The following is a 14879-nucleotide window of genomic DNA, read 5'->3' on the forward strand; positions in this document are numbered from 1 at the left end:
TCGTGGCCAAGCCGGGGGCCCGGGCCGTGGCTGGGTGACCCCGCCTGGAGGGCCCACTCTTTTCTGAGCAGTGCTGCGCGGGGGTCTGCATGGCCCTAAGTGTGACCCCAGCGCAGCCAAGCACAGCTGCAGCCCTCCTGCGTCTTACTGGATGGCAGCTTTTCGGGAAAGAAAGGGGAGGGGGAGAAGCGCTGCAGGAAGGAAAGGCCTCCAACCCCCTCTCACCCGGGACCTCAGGGCTACCTGCCGCCCCCCCACCCCTCGTGTGCCCCGGACCCAGGGACCGCGGGTGGGAGCGAAGCCGCTCCGAGAGCGGGGCTGGCCCAGGCCCTGGGTTTCTCCCTGAATCAGGGTGCACGGGGTTTCGGGCACTTCCCGGCCTGCACTGAGGTCCCCACCCTGCGACCACCTTTGGGACTGAGGGGTTAGCGCTGAGCAGGAGTCCTGACCCCACCTGGACAGTTTCTCTGTGGGTCGGTGCTACTGGCCAGTGCCGGGTCTTTGTGAATCGGTCCCAGCCCGGCAGTGACTGTCTCTCGGGCCTCTTGATCACGCCGGTCTGATGATGAGATTGCAGCTGCCCCTGATGCAAGGGTGGTCTCTGTCCCCGGCCTTTCCCTGCTGTGGGCTGTGTCCACCCACTTGCTAGCTCTCTTTCCACCTCAGGTGCTCTATGACGGCAAATAAGCACTTAGTAGATGGGGTTTATTTATTTATTTTTATCTTTTAGTTTAACTTCTAGTGGGAATCCCCCGCCCCCAGCAGGGCGTTGGACTTTGGCAAATACAAGCAAGGTCTCCACCTAGTGGGAGTAAGTGGAATGTCAGCTCACTGGAGCCTTTCTCAACTGCAGATTGGGCCTTTGTCTTCGATTAGCAGAAACTGTTACCTGGGTGCTGTGCCTCTTTGCTGACGAAGCAGGGAGTCTCCCCTGCAGGCTGCCTGGGGCCACCCCAGGTCTTCAGTAGCAAACCGAAGCTTTGCGGAACTTACTGCTGGGTGCCAGTGCGGGCCCTGCAGGGGTGGGTGGGGGTAGACGTGTGCACGTAGGGTACTTTGTATCCCAGCTAGGGTGATCTCCAGGGAACCGTGCAGAGGACCCCCTAGTGCTAGGGAGGGGTGAGGGGTGTGAACAGTCAGCTGGGAGGCGGATTGGAGACACGCTCTGACCCAGAGCCTCCTGCTCATGGTGCTGGTGTGACCAGAGGCTGGGATCGCACACCTGGAAAGGCAGCTGACCCCACCATGGACCTGCCCTGCCCTGCAGCCTCGGGGGAGCAGGACAGGAGAAGAACCAAAGACACCCGCCTGCCTGCAGAGGGCTGTGGTTTTAAAGTGGCACCCGCAGGGCCTTCCCTGCCTAGCTGGGGGTGCCCTCTCCCTCTGGGACACCTGTGGGGTTGGGGTGCAGAGTTTCTCCCGAAGTGTGACGCGACCCCTCCTGCCCCAGCGGCTGCACGGCTGCTCCCCGCCCTACCGTGGGGACCTTCTGCACCAGAGCACATGGCTGCTACTCCTCACGCTCGCCAGAGCCCGGACTTGCCCTGTCTCCAAATTGTCACAGTCCCTTGGAAGGGTGCCCGGGCCACATGACAATGCTGCTCAGGAGAGGAGTGAGGTGTTGAGGCCGGGCGGGCGAGGGGCTGCAGGTGAAGGTTGCCAGATCTGGCGTCTCTACCCCCACCTTGCTCCTTGGGTGGCTGCTCACCTTTGGAGGGTCCAGTCCAAACCTGTGTAGGGGACAGGTCGTGGCACTCGGCGCGGGATGGGCTGTGTGCTGCCCGTCCAGCCCTTACAGAGCGGAAGCGTGAGGCGTGCTGCTGGCTGTCTTGCAGTCAAACGGCGGTAGGGTGGGCTGGCAGGGCGCTGGAGGCCTCTCGTTCGTCAGGGCTATAGGGGCGTGGGGTCCAGGCAAAGCATACCTGGCTCAGGTCACATCTGGCTTTGGAGCGTACTCTGGAGTTGCCCAAGTGAACAGCAAACTCGAACACCCAAGCCGGACTGTGGGTTGGAACCCCCTGGTGCTTTTGGGACCTCCCTCAGCCCATGTGCAGCCATATGGCCGGCTGAGACTGGGCGTGGTCGTGGCGTGGAGACGCCGTTTGGGGACACCTGTGTCTCTTCCTGTCTCCCTCTCACAGAAAAAAATGAGTGTAGAAACAACCGAAGCCCTAGCCCTGGGGCTTCCCCACCGACCGTGACTCCTGGGCCCCGTGCACTCACCTGTGAAGTGTGGCGACACTGGTCTAGCCAGGAGTTGCCGTCCTGACCACAGCAAGGGTCCCCAGTAATTGCGATGGCAAACCGTTCGGACCCCAGGTGGCCAGGTCAGTCTTGATGTTGCAGTGCTCATAGGGGACACCCACGTGTCCCCATATGAGGGTGCCTCCCTGCCCTGCCATGCCGTCCCTGGTCCCTGAGGGGGTCCCCTCCCTCAGCCCTCACGTTCTGTCTGGATCTGCCATTCCCCACCTAGGGTGCTTGCCTTTCCTGTACCTGACCGTGATCTGAGCCTTCTAACAGGTGCCCCATGGTCTCGAAAGACCCCTGCAGGTGATGTTCGCCTGGCACCGTTCCTCACGGCAGGGACGGCACTCCCCAGGGGCCTCGCTGCTGTGCTCCCTGCTGGCTGGACCAGTGGCCTGGGCCAAGGCTCCTGGCGCCCTGGTAACACCCAGAGCCCCGCCAGCCTCCTGTCACAGCTCTATCCCCGTAGTCCTGACCACTCTGGTCTCCAGACTTGCCCCCGAGAGAGGCCCTCAGCTGCATGGGGAGGGCAGCGTGGCCTGCTCCGGTTAGCCACTATGACCCAGGACCTGGGGCGCTGGAACCCCGAGGCTACAGTTCTGTCATCTGTCTGTTACGGACAACCGTGGGGGGACCCTCACCCCCATGCGGATGCCATTAGGAGGAGGGAATGAGCCCTCATGATGGATTAGTGCCCTTAGACGACACCAGCGAGCTCGGCACCCCTTTGCCACGGGGAGCAGGGAGGAGCCAGGGAGGACCCCCAGATGCCACATGCGTACTGTGCTCCTGGACCTCCAGAACCCCAGAACAAGAACACTGGGCTGCGCTGTTCGGCTGTGCAGCCCAGGATGACACACCCCACTTTCTGCTCGGAGTCCCTCCCTGGGGATCCGGGGATCTGCTGACCGCGAGTTGAGTCTTCCAGGAGCTGACTCAATCAACCCGTCCTGGGCTGTCGGGGAGCCTGGCTTCAGTGGGCCCTGCCGGTAGCCGGGAGGGGCAGAGCTGACCAGGTGGCTCGAGTGAGTGCTTTCGGAGAGCCTGGCTTCTGGAAAGGGTGTTTTGTGGGCCGAGCCCCGACGTGGGTGAGACTAACGTTCTGTGCTCTCTTCGTCCCACAAGGGTCTTTCTGGCTGCCCCAGCCCACCGGCCCCTCCTCTGGACCTGCTTTAGGAAAGGTCCCTGCAGCCTACTGGGGTTGGAGACAGCAGGAGAGTGGAGGACCCTCCTCAGAGTGCAGCTGGGGACTTGGAGTTCCGGTTTGGCCCACTTGGAGGGGAGTCGCAGAAGGGTGTGTGTGTGGGGGGAGTGCCCACGGGCATGGTCAAGCCTGCCTCCCTTCTCCACCCCTCTGTCCTGGGATCTGGGGCACACACATGCACTGTGTCTGGGCCGGGACTCGAACAATGCGTGGGCCGTGTGGGCCTGGCTGCCTTAACCGCCAGGCCACGGGGTGGCCTTTCCTGTGCACTGTATTTCCTGAGAGAGGGAGAGGGAAAAGCACTCTCGCTGGCCTCACTGTGCTGTCCCACCAGCCGTGGTCACTTGTGCGCCCCAGCCTGGGGACCGAGGCCCGCTCTGCTGTGCAGCACGCCAGTTGCCTGGGGCCATGGTGGGAGCTGAGGACAGGGTGGTGGGTGACGGCACCGGGTTGCTCAGCCTGGCTGACCTGCCTCCGCGGGCCTGGAGAGCCCCCGAACCTCCTTCGAGCCTCCCTTCAAGCCTCCGCCTCGCTCTAGTGCTGGCATGGTCAATCCCCTGCCTACGACTGGTGGTGGCCCTGGGAGTGGCCCCATTCTGGCCAGTAAGACAGAGGGGTGTGGTGTGACGTTTCTGGAGAGGACTCCCGCACTGGCAGACTCGGAGATGTGGCTCCTGTCTGTGTGGCCTGGGCTGGCCAGAGGCCCTGGGGCTGTGCAGGAGCGGCATCCACGGCTGAGGCAGAGCCGGGCAGGGCGGCACCGGGGTCTTGGCCGAGGTCACCCTGCAGGAAGGTCCAAGACCCTCCCTCTGGGCTTCTTCGTGGGACCCCCCGAGTGGCCGTGAAGGCCTAGGTGGTGGCCCCCTCACCGGGCGGCCGGACAGGACGCAGACGTAGGTGTGGCTCTTCTGTCCCGCGGGCCATCTCTGGGCTGGAGCTCTGTGCAGGCGAGGGCGTAGACCCGTACCGACTGCCGCCTGCCCTGAGCCGCGGAGCAGTGAACCAGCTTCAGCACCTGCAGAGGAGCTGCGGGGAGCCCGGCCCTTCTGGGCGAGCTCGGTGAGGGCCACAGTTGCCCTGAACATGCAGAGCTTGCGCGAGTGCCGCAAGGCCCAGTCACCCCGCAGCAAGTCTGGTGAGGCTTCACTGTGGAGGAGGCCTTGTTGGGACGAGTCTTGAAGGACAGTGTCGGGTTTGTAGGTCAGAGGTGGGGGAGGGCACTCAGACAGCAGGGCATGGCGTGGGGTGTGACACCCTTCAAGTTGGGGTCCTTCTCCCTTGGAAGCGCTGAGTCTGAGGATCCGCATGAAAGGAACGGTCTCCGCACCCCCTCAGAGAAGGCCCTCAGCCTGACCCATCATTGTTTGTCTTACCCTCCCCCAAGAAATTCACTCAACAGACATCTCCCGGCGGGAGGGGACTGTGCTGGCTTTGTTGATTTTTGTCCCTGTCAGCCCAGAGCTCTCTCCAGCAGGAGAGTCGCCACCTGACGGCCTCAGCTTCGGGCCTGGATTTTCTAATGAGGTACCCCTCTCGGGAGAGAGGGAGAGTGACCCCACCCGGGCCCGCTTGGCATACACCTGAGCTCGGCCAGCCCAAGCCACGGGCCTGCCTGTGCCAGCGTGGCTGTTCAGGGGGACCCAGGACTTGGACCTGGGCCGGTGCCGTGCGGGCCTGCGTGTTGCCCTGTTCTGCCCCACCGGCCCCAGGCCCGGGGTTCGAGCGTGCGCCCTGACCCCCACCATCAGGCTTTACACACCCTTGCTGTGCCCGCATCACTAACCAGGCTTCCACACGGCTACACACATGTGCTGCATATATGCTATAGCGCCCACGCATGCCAGGAAGGGGGCAGAGCCTGGACTCGCTCGAAGCGCCCCTCCCTCCAGCAGCGCTGTCCCCTGTGGGCAGCTCCGGAGAGGACAGCAGGGACAGAGCAGAGACCACCCTGATTGGCGGTCTGCAGACACAGACTCCCCCCGGCTGAGTTTTCTTGGGGAAAACAAGATCATAAAGCTAGTATCGGAGACCACCGAGGGGGGTAAGGCCCAGGGTGCTGCCTCGTCCCTGCCCCATCCCCTGCCCTTCACCTGCCTCGTCCCTTGCACTGACCCCTGCCCCGTCCCTTGCACTGTCCCCTGCCCTGTTCCCTGCCCCGTCCCGTACCCCATCCCCTGTCCCGTCCCCTGCCCCGTGCGCAGCTGGTGCAGGGCAGGACGAGCTGCCCGGTGTTCATTTCTGTGACTGCGCTCATGGTGGGCCTCCTGGGAGGGGTGCACAGAACCCCCGGCATCTAGGACGAGGTGAGGCACTGCCCCTCCTGACGCCGTCCACTCTGGTGTCCACATGTGCAAAACGAGGGGCTGACGCTGACGTGGGCGTGCTGTGAGGGCTACACGGGCTGGGAGCTTAGGGGATGGGGCGAGTTCTGGCACAGCTGCTGGCACGCTGGGGAGCACACCCATACACACGCCCACGGTCACACACGCTCACACTCACAGCCATGCAACAGCACTCACACCCACACTCACATATGCTCATACACACCCACACTCACACACAGCCACACAACAGCACTCATACACGCCCACGGTCACACACGCTCAGACAGCCACGCAACAGCACTCATACACGCCCACGGTCACACACACCCATGCCCACTCCCTCCCACGCTCACACACCCCCTTGCCCACTCCCTCCCATGCTCACATACTCCCACGCTCACACACACCCACGCCCACTCCCTCCCACGCTCACACACACCCACTCCCACTCGCTCCCATGCTCACACACACCTACGTCCACACACACCCACGCCCACTCCCTCCCACGCTCACACACCCCGCTTTTCTTGGAGTTGAAGCCTGTGGCGTGCAGTTCCCTGACAGCCACCGTGTGTGACGCACTTGGGCCCTGACCGCCGGCGCACGGTGGTCCGATTTACAGATGAGGCTGGGACACGTGTGAATGGCCTAAGGATCCCTGTTGGCTGGCAGAGTTGGGGTCAGACGTGGGTCCCCGGGCTCGGAAACCACCCTCTCCCCGCAGCAGGGATGTGCATTGTGGGCACATTCCCAGAGCCACATGGGAGGTCTGCCCTGCCACGCGGCTCAGCGGAATCCCAGAGTGGCCTGTGTGGCCCTGCCCACCCTGTGTCCCTAGGCCCCGACTTGCCCCGTCTGGTGGCGTGTGTGCCAGCCACCCCCTCAGCCCGAGAGGGGCCACCTGACCCACCAACCCGTGCACTCACCCCTCGCCACGTGTGTGCACAGGGCCGTGGGCTCTTCCCAGACGCTAACAAGGAGGCCCAGATGTGGGCTCTGTCCGGTGACTCCCGCCGTCCTGAGAGTGCCTCACGGCCTTCAGAGCCGGCCTCTGGGCGCAGCAAGGCAAGATCCCAGGTGCAGGACGCCGTGCTGAGCAGCCAGGTGCCTCACATGGGCCCACCTGGCCTCGGCACGCCTTCCCCGACCATCCCGTGTAAGCCCCACACCCGCCCTCGGTGGACTCTTCCGGCCCTCAGTTCCTCCGTGAACGGAGTCATGCCAGCGGTCCGCACGGCTCTGCAGTCGCGGCTCTGGTGCGGGTGTGCACACGGGCTTTATCCGGGAGCGCCCTGGGCGGCAGAGTGACGACTGCCACTCGGTCTTCTGCTTCTGCCAGTTTTCTGCCACAGGGTGTGTACACTCACCGGAGAGACAGAGGGAGAGGAAGAGATCTCCCCGGGGGATGGCCGTGCCACAGCCTCTTCTCTATCCTCCTCTCAGGGTTTTGGCACACACGCACACGCGCCTGGTCTGTTTCTGGGGCTGCTGGGTTCTGGACGCGAACCCCAGAGCCAGCTACGTGGGATCCAGCGCCTTAACCTCCATGCCACCTGCTGGCTCACATTCAGGATTCTCCAGTGTCCAGCCAACCTCCGTTCCTGGGATAAACCCCCACGTGGTCTTCGTATGTCCTTCCTGGGCGGGGATACCAGAGAGGGCTCCCCCATGGCCACTGTCATGGTGCAGTGGGGCCACGGCGTGCTCAGCTCCAGTGACCACGCCCAGAGAAAAACCCGTTATCTCGGGATCTGACCCCGTCCGGCCTGTCAGGGTGGAGGGGACACAGCACACTTGCCCAGGAGGCCATGGCTTCAGGGCCAAGCAGTGCCCTCGGGCGAGCAGCGGAGGGTCTTGCTGTTAGCTCTGTCTGGCTCTTTCCCGGATGGAAGAGGGTTGGGAAACTTCCGGGGCCCGGATGGACGGGGAGGCCTGACCTGTGTGTGGTGCGCTGGGCCTCGCTCTGTTCTATCCCCATGGCCGTGTGTGTCCACGTGGAGCCCGTGTCCCTGGGGAGATGGTGCAGTCATCTCCCCTCACTCCAGTCCACTTGAGCTTTGGCTGATACGGGGCCTTCGAGACGTGGCCATACCTCCAGCAGCCCCCAGGCTCTCAGCTCCCCGTGGCCGCCATGGCTTCTCCGTGTCAGCGCGCCCTGGCAGACAGTTCCTCTGGTCTTAATTCTTGGCCACTGCACATCCCTCTCACGGCTCCAAGAACTTCTCAGAGCACTGTGCCTGCTGAGGCCACGCGAGACTTGGAATGCGGTGGGGCGAGGCCGTCGCAGGCCTGGGTAGGCACCACTTCTGCCTGGGTTGTCCTATGCTTGACGCCCTGTGCTTGATGTCCATGGGAGCCCTCTGGATGTCCCCAGGCTGTGCTGTGGGACGCAGAGCTCCAGCCATGATTCCCTGGGTTTCTCCAAAGCCACCTCGGCGACCCAGCACGTGAGTCCCAGGGAACTTCTTTGGCCTGACCCACGACGGTGCTGTGCCGCTCTGGGAGTGGGGACGGGTCTCTGCGGCCAGCTGACGTGGCTGAAGGCCGAGACTCTAGCCATCCTGAGGGCTTTACCGGAGACAGGCGGACCGCTCAGGTCGTTCTGGCTACAGGGGACAGTAAGTGCGGACTCCGGGATGGCCACCACAGGAACAGGCGTGCTCGGGGGAGGACAGACTGGGCCTGGGCCTCATCCCGACCTCCTGTCCTCCGAGTCTCGGGCTCTGCCCTCAAGCCCAGCCACTCCCCGCGGATCCAGGCCCGGCTCTGGTGCGTTGTCGGCTCTGGTGCGTTGTCCGCTCTGGTCCAATGGGCTGACAGAAGACCGTCCTGCGTATGGGCATGCCCAGCTCGCGGTGGGCGTTCGGGGTGTCTCAGTCTCCGTGCTGTTTCCCCACACGGCCCCCCTCATCTCAGGGGCTGCGGCCTGCAGGGAGTTTGAGCCCAGGGCGAGGGGTGGCATGCACGGCCCACCCTCGCTGGCCCTGCCCTTCCTGCCCTGGGAGGGCCAGCCTCGGTCAAGACATCGGTCAGTGAGCGCGGCAGCAAAGCCAGGGTGGGCTGGGACGGCAGCCCTGCCACAGCTGGGCAGCCGGGCAGCCGGGCAGCGGAGCCGAGGGTCAGCGCGCACTGCTTGAAGCCAGATCTCACTCACGGGTCCGCTCACGGGTCAGGAAACAAAAACAATGTTTAATGAGCAAAATCTCCTTTGTTCAGTCATGGTCAAGGTCAAGGTTGATCCAAGTGCTTTGCTAAAGGGCAGCTGCTTGGTGCTATCCAAAGGCACTTAACCCAGAGCGGGCGGCCATCATGGCCGGCCTCCTGGGGGGTCATCCTCCTGCTGGAACCACGGCCCCGCTCCTCTGTGTCTGCCTGTCTGCTAAACAGACAGACGGGAGCCCCCAGAAACAGAGTCCCTGTGCCCGGGGCTCCCCCAGGGCTCGGGGTGTTCCCACCTGCTCAGCGGTACCCCCGGGCACAGAGCTTCTCCCAGAGCTCCCAGCCAGCCTCGGCACTGTGTGGTTTTTTTGAGAGGGTTTTGCTATAGGGAGCGGCATACGCTCGCCACAAAGACAGAGGGAGAGACAGAGAGATAGAAAGTGAGAAATCATCCCCCGGGGGGATGGCCACGGTGCCATCCCTTCTCCATTCTCCTCTCGGGATCTTGGCATACACGCACACATGCCCAGTGTGAGTTTAAGCCACCGGGTCCGGGTCGAACCATAGTCGACCACATGGGAGTCCAGCGACATAGCCATGATGCCAACTGCTGGTCCCGGTGTTGGTAAGGTTCTCAGATGAGAGGTTTCTAAGGCGTAGTGAGTTGAGCACAGCTGGCTGGAGTGCTTGGTCTAGTTACTTGAAACACAACGCCCGGGGCGGGAGCCTGGGTCCTGGGCCTCCCTCTGTCCTGCCCTGTCCTTTCTCAGTTTTTGTTCAACCCAAACTGCCCCTCCCCCACTGCCCTCGTTCCTGGTGCCCAGGCCGTGCCCTCTGAGGTTGTGCTGGGAGCCCAGCGGGTAGCCCCGGTGGTCCTTGTTTTGCTGGTCAGTGGAGGGGGCTCCCTGTCCTGGGCACACGGGCCAGGGAAGGGCAGCCTGAGGCGCGGGAGAAGGACCACAGCTCGGACTGGTGGCGCCTCCCCTTCCCCTGGGGATCCGAAAAGAACATGCCGTTATCACGCATGCGCCCCGTCACCCAGGGGAGAGTCGTTGGGCGCCGGCCCCTATGCTGCAGTGGACAGCTGGTCAGCACCGAGTCGCTTGTCTCCTGCACGCTCATTTGTCAGGGTGGCCCCGTCCCAGAGGTCCGAGCACAGACAGGCGACCGCGCCCAGTCCCTGCAGGTGCCCTTGCCGCACCCTTGCCGGAAATGGGATGCAGCTGCTTGTCACACCCCAGACGCGGTCGGGTAGACCTGCCTGCCGTGAAGCCTTGGCCGGCATTCTGTGTCCCAGAACAAGGCCACCGGGCGTCCTGGTGTGACATGGCTACAATGCAGAAGACGTAGTGTTGAATTTTAAGGCTTTAATCAAAAGAAAAGCCCCAAGTTAAAATAAATTCTCTTAACATTTTTGAAGACTCCCTGGGGGTCTGTGGGAGCCATGGGTCACGTTAAAGTGCGCGTCCAGTGTAACCAGGTTTAGGTCAGCAGTGGGTTTAAAGTTAGAACTGGTGACAAATTCTGGGAAAGATAAGAGCATAGCAACATGGCATGCGACGCAGTCCTCAGCAGCACCACAGGCACGTGCAGTCTCGTCGCCAGTGCGAGCGGGAGGGCTGGGAAGGGCCTCCTGTCCTGAGTGCGAGGCCTCCAGCCCCCACAGTGTTCTCAGGAGCACGGCCAGTCGCTTCTCGCCTCTGTGGGCTCTCTGGGGCCTCCCGGCAGCTGTGCCTCCCAGCGGGGCCTTGATCTTACATGGTGTGCTCCCTGGGAGAAAAACGGCCTCTCTTTTTAGGTTTGTTACAGGGCTGTGCTTATTGGAGAGAGACAGAGAAAGTGAGAGATCACCCCCAGGGGATGGCCACACTGCAGTCCCTTCTCCTCCATTCTCCTCTTGGGATTTTGGGCGCACACACATGTGGCGGTGTGTTTTCCAGACTGCTGGATCTGGGACTCGAACAGCACAGCTGGCCATGTGGGATCCAGCCCCTTAACCTCCATGACCCCTGTTGGCCTTCTCTCTCTCCAAAGTTATTTCTTCCATGAGCACAAGAGACAGAGACGAGAGGGACAAGCACACTTGGAGGGTCATGTAGCAGGACCTTCCCTGCCAGCAGGCTGTGTGGGTGCCGGCGTGCCGGGTGCACAGGGGATGAGCCAGGACCTTCCTTACGGCCCGGCCCGGCATTGCTTACCAGCCCTTCCCGCTATGCTCCTGAAGTGCGCTCACTGTCCTGCCTCTGCTCCACTGGTGCCGGGATGTGGCCCTGCAGGGCTCCGGAGGGCTGCAGGGAGGAGGCAGCAGGAACCCCTCCCGGTAGCCTCACAGAGCAGAGCCCCAGTCTCCCTGCTCACCACTACAGGTGGTCCCGGCTCAGGATGGCTCGCCTCGGATTTTTCACCTTCAGGATGGTGTGCAAGCAAGACACACCCAGCCGAAAGTGCACTGAGGATTTCTTTCTGAAGTTGCTAAAAGGCATGTGTGTTTGCCAGACAGATGGCAGGACCAGGAGAGGGACAGACGGCAGGACCAGGACAGGGACAGATGGCAGGACCAGGACAGGGACAGAGGGCGGACCAGGACAGGGACAGAGGGTGGACCAGGACAGGGACAGAGGGTGGACCAGGACAGGGACAGAGGGTGGGGACGCGGGGGGACCAGGACAGGGACAGAGGGTGGACCAGGACAGGGACAGACGGCAGGACCAGGACAGGGACAGAGGGTGGACCAGGACAGGGACAGACGGCAGGACCAGGACAGGGACAGAGGGTGGTGTGGAGGGGCCGATGTGCCAGTCTTTGCTGGTGAAGCGGATGGGAGAAGGCAGTTTGGCCTCTGGCTGGAATCGAACTTGCTCTCCTCCCCGCCAAGGCCCTTCCCTCCCACCACCCTGGGCAGTGAGCCCCTGCCCCCACAGGCTGACCTCAGAGCAGGCAGAGGGTCAGGCCGATCTGCGAAGAGTCTCCTGTCTCGCAGTTCAGAGAGAAGTGCCTTATGGGGAGTGGTGTGGAAGCAGGGGGAGGGGAGGACAGGGCTCTGGAGGAAGCTGGGGAGGGTCGGGCGTCCTTCACTGTCCATCAACAAGGGGCTCCCAGAGGAGTGGGCAGTGCAGAGGACAAGGGTCGAGGGCGTGGAGGTCGGAGGGTGCAGAGGTTGGAGGGTGCGGAGGTCAGAGGGTGCAGAGGACGAGGGCGCAGCCAGGAGGAGCGGGTGCTGAGCTCGGGTCCTGCAGACAGAGCCCGGGCTGCTGGGTCTGGGTCCCGAGCAGAGGGGAGATGCAGGGTCGCCCATCTCTGCCTTGCATCCTCACCCTCGCAGGCCCTACCTCCTCCAGCCGCTGCCCTAGCTGCCCGCCCAGGGAAGGCGCTCGCTTCCCTCACTGCTGCCGCGGTTTCGCTGCTGCAGAGGGTCTGCAGGAGCTGATGAACCCAGGCCCCTCAGCACACGTGGTCTGGGGTGGGCCAGCCATGGAGATGTCAGAGCTGCCGACAATGTCCACCGGCGCCGCAGGGCCCCGCTCCCCTGGGCTCAGCTCCACACTGGGCGGTCCCTCTTCTGTCTCACTGTGGGCAGTTCTCAACCCTCCCCAGGTGTTGGCTGACCACTCACGGCATGTCCTGATCCAGCCTCCGCTGTCCCAGAGCCCAGCTCAGGCAGAGGCTATGGTCAGGGAACAGTGATGGCCCAGAGGAGAGACAGTGGCGGCCCAGGATGGGGGACAGTAATGGCCCAGCAGGGGAGATTGTGATGGCCCAGGCAGGGTGATGGTGACGGCCCAGGATGGGGGACAGTAATGGCCCAGCAGGGGAGATTGTGATGGCCCAGGCAGGGTGATGGTGACGGCCCAGGATGGGGGACAGTAATGGCCCAGCAGGGGAGACGGTGACGGCCCAGGCTGGGTGACGGTGACAGCCCAAGAGGGGAGACGGTGATGGCCCACGAGGGGAGACGGTGACGGCCTAGGAGGGGGGACAGTGACGGCCTGGGTGGACCCACACCTGGCTTTGGCCAGAGCCGCCGCTCCTCCCACTGCGATCCTAACAAGCTTCCTGCAAGCTTGTCGCCCGCTGAAGTACGCCCGCACGCTCTGGGTTTTCCACGGCGAACCAGGGCTGGGCGGGGTAAGTGCTCTGCAGGCATGACGTCACGCCCCGTGCCTGGCCAGTGGCTTCCTGGGCATTCTGAGCGTCACCGCCACTGACGGGTACACTCGGAGGGCTCTTGCAGAGCACCGGCTTTGGCACGCTTTCCTTGAGACGGTTCGATTTGGTGTCGAGTTCATGCGGCTTCCACGACATGGAGGTGGTTTTTAGACAGGGCAAGCCTGCTTTGTTTTAAGCTCTTTATTGAAGCCAGACCACTTAGGCAAAATATTTTTGTAACATTTTACACTATTTGAAAATTAGAGAACTTTAAATACAAGCTAACACTCTTTAGAAACCTACTTATCTCAGTCCCCAGATTCCTGGATGAGTCTCATTTTATTTACCTTCAACACACTTGGTCAAAATAGCCTGTCCTTTCAAAATGGCTCGTGGAGAGACCTGTGGACAGTGGTTTCCCATCACGGAACTGCGGGCCTCACCAACAACTTGCCTCTTGCAGACTCGGCTACGTATCTTTAAATCAAAACATCCACAGCGTGAGAACAACGGAAACGTTTGCCGGTAGTATGGACGCCATCCTGCAGAACTCGGCTGGCTGCCCCTCCTCGGGCTCTGGCTGTGTGACCGCGGGTGCCGGGTGGACCTAGCCCTGCGCGGCACGCCTAGGTGACCCTTCGGCCGGGTCTGGCTCGTGGGCTCACAGCAGGCTGTGGGGTGTGGGCTGCGCTATCCCTTTTAGAGAAGAACCTCGGTGTGAGGGATGAGTCTCAGGGCAAGTCTCAGGGCTGCCGCCAGGACAGCTAGGACTCCAAGCCCCTCGGCCCTCCTGCCCTTGCCTCGGCCCCTCCATGGCATGTCTCGTCCCATCTCTGCCCAGCAGTTCTCGGCCAGGGGCCTGCTGCCGACCTGCCACCAGCTGCCAGTGCAGGGTGGGGCACGGACACGGGCTGATGGCGGTCACGGGGGAAGGGGCTGTGTTTGGGGGCTGTGTTTGGTCTACAGTCTGGCGCCCCCAGCTTTTCCATGGGCGAGAGCAGGAGGTGGCAGGCTCTTGCTCTAGCTCCTCTGGGTGAGAGCGGTCAGCCATCTCCTCCATGTGGTGACCCAAGCTGGGGCCAGAGTCGGGGGCTTGGGGGCGCGAGGGTCAGGTGTGGGCCTGGACGGCGAGGTGGGAGGGAAGGAGAGGGCAGCCGTGGGCGTGGGAAGGACTGAGTCGCTCCCTGAGAGCTGCAGCCCACAGGTGGATAGTCTGGGACACGGCGTCTCCCCATTTGGGGTGACCCCCACTTGCAGATAGAGGTCGCCTTCGGATGTGTGAGTGGACACACGTGACTGCAGCGGCCCCGAGCCCAGCATGGGAGACCAACTCCCAGAGCAGGCATGGGCTGGATGGAGGGGGGGGACATGCCCTGGTCCGGGACAGCAGAAGTGGCAGGCTCTGCTTCCCTGAGAGCCAGGCCCCGGCCAGAAGGCAGCCCGGGGAGGGAAGGGTGTTCTCGGGCTCCCTCGAGCCTCGGACCCAGCGTCCTCCGAAAGTCGTGGATTTCCCAATTTGCTCTCGGCGTTTGCCCTCACAGACCAGGGGCCTAACTGGTCACTGGTCGCAGCCACTGGCCGCTGGCAAGGCCTTGCCCACCGGAGATAAACGGCGTGGAGAATTAAAGTCGTTACGCAGCTCCCTGAGCCTGCAAATACAGCTTTCCTGGAAAAGTTAACATCATTAAAGGAGAGGGTATTTTTACTTGGATTTTTTCCGAACTGCTTTTGGGTTGTGTTAACTGAGCCAGAGCCCGCGGAGGGCGGGCCAGGAGCCACGTGGTGGGCAGCGGGGCTCC

General features: G+C 62.8%; 1 protein-coding gene and 1 long non-coding RNA gene across 3 annotated transcripts in view; one reads left to right on the top strand and one right to left on the bottom strand.

The window, feature by feature from the left end:
- Positions 1-684, bottom strand: part of LOC106736398 (uncharacterized) — a 33439-nt gene extending 32755 nt beyond the window's left edge. For both annotated transcript variants that reach the window (XR_003546785.1, XR_001371412.1), the window contains exon 1: positions 455-684. This is a non-coding gene — a long non-coding RNA (uncharacterized LOC106736398). The remainder of the gene's footprint in view (positions 1-454) is intronic.
- The window catches only part of PAMR1 (peptidase domain containing associated with muscle regeneration 1), a 71846-nt gene that overhangs the window by 1452 nt on the left and 55515 nt on the right, over positions 1-14879 (top strand). The window lies entirely within an intron of this gene.

This window comes from Tupaia chinensis, unplaced genomic scaffold (assembly GCF_000334495.1).
Source record: "Tupaia chinensis unplaced genomic scaffold, TupChi_1.0 Scaffold139733_1, whole genome shotgun sequence".
Taxonomy (NCBI): domain Eukaryota; kingdom Metazoa; phylum Chordata; class Mammalia; order Scandentia; family Tupaiidae; genus Tupaia; species Tupaia belangeri.